The 7006-nt window shown below is 40.3% G+C and overlaps 1 protein-coding gene across 2 annotated transcripts in view; it reads right to left on the minus strand.

The window, feature by feature from the left end:
- CLINT1 (clathrin interactor 1) overlaps nt 1–7006 on the minus strand; it is an 89333-nt gene that overhangs the window by 43508 nt on the left and 38819 nt on the right. The window lies entirely within an intron of this gene.

Consider the following 7006-nt stretch of genomic DNA (forward strand, 5'->3'; position numbering starts at 1 on the left):
GCTGTGGAACTCCTTCCTAAGGAGTCTCTCTGCTATCCTTTCTGTATGGACTAAGACTGTTTAGTTCAATAAAGCCTTTGGCCCCAAGTGGGTTTACAGGTTAGGTGCCACTTTCATTCTGCAATAGTTACTCGTTATTGTAGTTTAATGTTTTATTATTTGAGTCTATTTAAAATTGTTTTTGTAAGCCACCTTGAGTGACATATTTTGGTAAAAAGGCAGGGTAAAAACAAAATAAATGTCTCAACCAGAATAATTAACTTACTACATGCACCTTTGCCTTTATACCTACAGGTCATCTATATACAGGACATGCCTTGAAAAATTTCAAAGCCTTCATCTGATGCAGACTGCCACCCACTTCCTGGCAGTTGCAGGAAGACAGAATTATAGTCACTTTAGCTTATTAACTTCTAAGCCTGCATCAAGGCCCTTGTTTTGATCTATGGAGGCCTTTGCAACCTTAGCCCTATGTTACTAAACTGAGTCTTCCACTTTGTGAATTCCCCACCTATTCCTCTGGTAAGACTGGGACCAACGTCCCTACTGTGCAGGAGATTAGAACAGTTGCTAGACAGAAAAGATGACTCATTTAAATAATGGTCTCAAGTTTGAGGTGCATGTTTCACAGTGAAATTTGCCTTTACCCCATAAAGGAGAAGAAAGAATGTAAGATGTGATTTTCAACAGTTTGGGCTTATTTTAAGAGCAATTTATTGATGTTCATGATGAACTTTGCTAGCACTTTATTATACAGTTTAATTTATTGTAATTTTACTATCCTTTGTCAAAACTCAAGGGTAGAGATAAGTAGTAACTAACCCTAACACACTCCCCCCCCCCAAAAAAAACCCTTTCTAGCCAGAAATTTTTGAAGCCAGATGGTGAAATATCTATTATGTGCCTAAAGGACATGTAACCTGTGCATCTGATTTAAATAAGTCAACAAATGAAAATTATTCTGTGCATTAGAATATGTGTCAAAACAAAGCAGAACCACACAGCAGCAATTAGAACTCTATTTATCCACCATTAAATATAATTTCATCAAAATATCTTGCTCAAGCCTAGGATTTTGCAATCTCCTTTTACTATAGGCACATGTTAACCTCATGCCATTTTTGATTCTTATTCATATGGAACTGGTTTTCGAGACAGGCTTCAGAAGTTTTGTAGCTTTCAGCACACTAGTTTCCTTGTCTAATGTAAGGAATACCTGTGGATCAAATGGGAAAGGTTCTGTTTTTACAACCTTTCCCCAAGCTCTTGTTTGAAGGGCTGGAGGAAAGAGTCTAAGATGAAGTGTTTCCTACATTTCTTCAAGTTAAATGCTTAAGATTTCAAGTCATGCAGGAAAGAAAAGCCACAAGCATCCATTAACACACACAAACATATCAGTTCAGTTAGCTGTGATTAAACATTTAGCAGTAAAGCTAAGGGAAAAGATCGAGGAAAGAGAAAACACAACACACAGCCCCAAACAGCAAGTTACAATCAGCACTAAGCACACTCAATTTCTGGATCTATACTGCTATAAAAATATTGTTCTGAGCAAACAGGAGAAAGTACTCATAAATCCCAAGAAGAGATCTAACATTCCAGAACAAAAATCTTTCAGCCACATTTCATTCAGCAACAAATGTAAATGGACGAGGGGGGAGAGAAAGCGGGTTGTATAGTTTGGCTATGTTCCAGGCCATTTAAAAATAACTATTTCTAAAAAGGTGGAAATCTAGTTTTATTCTTCCTTTCCCATGTTTTCTATGGCCCTCAATCCATGCCCTACCCATGATGCCTGTGACCTTTAAAGCAGATTTTTTTTTAAACTTCCAGATGTGAGGGGAAAAAATGACTGGTTTGATTGCCAAGACTTCCTGTGATTGATATAAATTTGATATCTGAGGACACTTTCAGACACCAGGGGGGGCTCTCTGGTTAGTTTATCCTGGGCTTCTTCCAAGGAATCCTGTTCAACAGAATTCTTTGCAAACGAAAATGGGCTACATAATCACCAGATTGACAAATGCACTCTGAACACTTTACGCTTAAAGCCTGTTATAATCCAAGACATTGTCTGGCAGGGATTAGCCTGTTGTTTTAAAAGCTGAAGCATTATAATCTTTTTTTAAGTATTTAGAAATGTCTACATGAATATAACTAGACAAAACTCACTTCAAACATTATTGTTTCCACAAAAAGTAATGCTAAACAAGTAAAATTACCATTGTACTAAGAGAAAGTTGATATTTAAGCTATGTGAAGTTTTAGTATTTATGTTTAGCGACTTTTGTGAAAGCCAACGTGAAGCAGGTCCCTAATACCCAAACAGTTAGTCAATTACAATGCAAATGTGATCATCTGCGTGGTTTTAGGTGATATATGAATTAGCTGTCAAAGCACCAAGAAATTTGTGCAAAGTGCACAGATAGACTTCCTTGTAAGCAAAGAATGTGAAAGGCTATTTACTCTCAGAATTTGTCTTGCTTTATCACTGAATGCTTATTAAGTAGAGTAACTAGCTTAATTCACAAAGCAGAATTTAATCTTCTGTTAATAGCCTTTTATACTTATAAACATCATTACTTAAATGGTTGGTTCTTTCCAGCTGAGATGAATATGTAATATTCAAAGGCTCCCCCCTTTTTAAAGGAAGGATTTGCTACCTTTTCCATGTAACAGGCATGTAATTCTATGAGAGACTGTTTAAGAGTGGGGACACACCCCAAAGTTTCGAAAGTGTTCATATATTAACGCCACAAAATAGTTACAAAATCTTCTTTAACTGTGTTTTTTAAAAAATGCTTAACTTGAACAATAGGAAAAAAATCCTAACTATTACAAGATTCCCAGGAACTAGACAAAGTTTGGAATAAGAAGAGCTCACACACATTTTTGTCCACCAATTCTTACTCCAAAGGGAAGGACAGGCTTGGAAACAGATTTCCTGCACATCTAGTTCTGCTTCTAATGCCTCAGAGTTGGCCCTCCCTAGTATACAATTAAACTGTGCAACTTGTACAAAACTGGCAACTTTCTTTTCAACTGGCATATGCTACTGCCAAAAAAATAGCCCAGAAAGAACTCTGAGTCATCCTCAACTTTTTCTAACAGTGAAACAGTGGAGTGACACCTGTATCCAGTTTGGTTATAGAAAGGCTCTTTCTGATAGCTGAAGAATCTGAGATCAAGAGGAGGGTTCCATTGGAGGCAATGGTGTGAGAGGCAATTTTAGCTGATTCCCTTTTCAGACTCCCATGCCATTTCTCACAGTGTGTCAGAAGGTTTGTCTACCCTCTAAAGCAGCTTTTCAGGAGATATGGGGCTGCTGGTGGAGAAAGGAAGACTTGTCAAATATTTTCTCTCTCCCTTTCCTCCAAAGGGGGCATCCTGTGAGTAAATTTCCACTCACAGGAAGTCTAGCTACAAACCAATGGCTTTAACCAAGGGAGAGAAAGAGAATAGGAAAATCAGTATTACAGAGGTGATAGATGTGCATTTTAATATATATTCTCATGGAGATTAACTGGAATATATTTTATTCAGTCTTTAAAGACATTCAGTGTTGGGATTACCGAGAACATTCAGAAATGGCAAACAGAAAGAGAACTGGCCAAGGTGACTAGGTCCCAATTTGGAGCGTATTTGCTATTAAAAGTTCTTGGACAGTATACACATTACACACATTTTCTACACTTTTGCTTGGATATCCTAGCCTTGTTGTACAGCACAGAGTAGACCCATCTTCAAGAATGTTGATGCAATAATGGCAGCCTTATGACTTTGGGGCAGGAATTATTGCTATCACAAAACAAGTTCTTAAAGGCTACAGAATGGGTCAAGCTTGTGATGTGTCAGAAGTAGAGATTGTCAGAGAAATATTCAATGGACTCAAATGAGTATAATTTTCTAAGAATCCATCCAATGGATTTCACAACAGGCTGGTTTTTCCTGTGTTGCATGGCTTATAGGTAAAGGTAAAGGTTTCCCCTTGACGTTACATCCAGTCATGCCTGCCTCTAGGGGGCGGTGCTCATCTCCGTTTCCTAGCTGAGGGAGCCAGCGTTTGTCCGCAGACAGTCTCCGTGGTCATGTGGCCGGCATGACTAAACACCGAAGTCCACGGAATGCTGTTACCTGCCCACCGAAGTGGTACCTTTTCATCTACTTGCATTTGCATGCTTTTGAACTGCAAGGTTGGCAGGAGCTGGGATGGAGCAACGGGAACTCACCCAGTTGTGCACATTCGAACCAGCGACCTTTCGATCAACCAGCCCAGCAGCACAGCGGTTTAAACCACTATGCCACCTGCTTATATAAACCTGTAAATCATTTTTTAAAATCCTGCAATTGTACACACACTTAGCTATAGAAAAAATATAAAAGGTTTAAAAGGGGACCCCCAAATGCATATTTCTCCCATAGGCTGAAGTGTGCAACTGTGCATTGGGAGGGGGATTCTGCATTTTTGGGAGTGCCATTGTGTCCAATGCATACAAACTCATTTGCACAAAATCCCATTCAGTCAATAAGCAGAAGATGGCACGAAAGGTGCGTGACAATCAGGCACAATGTAGATGTATTAAAACCAACACTGAAGTTGAATGTATCCTATGGCAGAAAACAATCTCATAAGCACAAGGAAAAAAATAGCGTCTAGAGAAAAAGTGGGTGTAACAATCAGCCGCCCCTGAGTTCCCATCTCCCAGTGGCTGGCAGGGCTCATCTTCCCACCCTGCTTCTCTGAACCCCAAAATCCAAGGGGGTCAGACACTGGATTCAGCACACGACAATCCAAGCTTGGGGGAAACAGATTTATTAAAAGGATATTAAACGATATAAAGGTGGAGGGTCTTAAAGTACTACAACACACACTGCAAAGAGGGTAGAAAAGAAACGGAATTGGAGCAACACTTTAATTGGACTCATTCTATTAGCTCCCCCCAAGACCCTCAGGATGGTTGGCCTCCTTGGACTGAAAATAACAAAGCTGGCTGTTCTTAGCACTAATACAATATACAATAGCCAACCCAGCCTTCTTCCAGGTAGAATAGAGCAGTATTTCTCAACAGAGCCTCCAGCAACAACAGGAAACCTCCCTGTAAAGAGGAACCCCAATCTCCCTCAGCTCCCTGCTTTTATCCAGTTAGATCAAACAGATGACTCATGGGGTGACTTCTCCTCACAATACTCAGGTGAGAATCTTATATCCTTCAGGCTTACAATCTTGGCCTTGAGGGGATGTGCATGGCGTCCTTGGAAGTAATTTAAGGCCTTTTGCATTCCCCATCGCTATCAAGCCTCCCACTGCCTCGGAGCCTGTTTTTCCTTCAATTTCCACCAGGCTGAGACAGTTGGGCCTTCAAGCCCAGGGTCAACCCTCCCCTTCCTGAGAAGCCCTGAACTGGTTCTCCATTACAGTGGGGTTAGAAGAAGAGCTTTAAATATTGTGAGATGTGAGGCTGATAAAAAGTTGCGCAATTCAACATTCTTCCTGGTGTTCTCTGATGATTTGTTGTAAGAAGGTTGTCTTCAAATGTGTGTGTACACTGAATTCTAAGAAAGAAACTTGCTACATGTAGGATTTTGCAGAGCAATATGCTCTTTTGAAAAAACTGGACAGGCCTCCAAAAATGTCCATGTGAGTATAAATAAAGATCTCACCTGTGTACCAGACAAACTCCACTCACTTCAACTGGGCTCCTCTACATAGACAAAAATCAGTTTTTGTGTGCTGTTTAAACATAATGAAGTGTATTATTGTAGGTACTCTCTTCTTAAACTTAGACTTCTGAGAGAATCCGGGAGGTATCATCCCTGTAGTCAGTTGTACACAGCCTCAAATAATCTTTTTTCCTTACTGTTTCTTTTTTCGGGTGGGGGGGGTAGTGGGAGGTGTGCACTTGTGCCTTACTAGAATACCATGACCTACCAAGCAGGGCCAGCTACCAAAGGGACTCAGGGGCAGAAACAATCTAGTACACCTTATGAGTCCCACACTATGACCACCTGCATATATATAAATCTACATTTCAGATAGTGCAGATCAGGATTTATACTAGCCCAATTAAGAATAGAACAGAAAATAAAAGGGTTTCTGCTGTTGCTATTACTGTTCAACATTTGAAAGTCAGAAAACCTTGCTGCAATTCAAGGCTAAATCACTTGTTTAATTTTGGAATTACGAAATATAGATGGAGCAGAAAGATGTTTGTAACAATCAGCTGCCCCTGAGTCCCCACCTCCCAGCAGCTTACAGGGTTCACCATCCTAATCTGCTTCCCTGAACCCCAAAACCCTGGGGGTCAAACACTGGATTCAGCAAATGATAAACCAAGCTTGGGGGAAAAGAAATTTATTAATATAGCGGTGGAGGGTCTTAAAACACTGCAACACAGAACGCACACTACACAAGGATAAGGAAAGGAATAGGGAATTGGAGAGTAGCAGTTTCACTCAATTCACACAGATTAGCTCCCTGCAAGACCCCCAGAAGGCCAGTTGGCCTTCCCAGATTCAAAAATAACAAAGTTAGCTGTTCCTACTACTAATATATTATTTATTTGGGGAATTTCTATTCTGTCCTTTACAAAAGTCTCAGGATGGTGATACAAAACAATACGGTGGCAGCATAGAATATAAATATCTAATAAAACCAATAGTATAAACCACAAGAAATCCTTAAAATACAGGAAAGATGAAAAGGTTTTGGCCTGGCACTAAAATGAATAAAGCATCAGCGCTAGACGCACCTCTCTGGGGAACAGGTTTGAGAGCCAGGGTGCTGCCACAGAAAAGACCCTTTTCTGGATAGCCACTCTTCCTACAAAGAGGGAATCTGAAGAAGGGCCTAAGACAATGATCTTAGGGGGAGGGCAGTTGTATAATACCCAACATAGCCTTCTTCTAGATAGAAGAGCAGGTTGCTTACCTGTAACTGATGTTCTTCGAGTGGCCATCTGTGCAGTCACACATATGGGTTCTGCGCCCTGCGCAGTGCCTTTGGCCG

Source organism: Varanus komodoensis, unplaced genomic scaffold (genome assembly GCF_004798865.1).
Source record: "Varanus komodoensis strain SLA01 unplaced genomic scaffold, ASM479886v1 scaffold6_1, whole genome shotgun sequence".
In the NCBI taxonomy this organism is placed as follows: domain Eukaryota; kingdom Metazoa; phylum Chordata; class Lepidosauria; order Squamata; family Varanidae; genus Varanus; species Varanus komodoensis.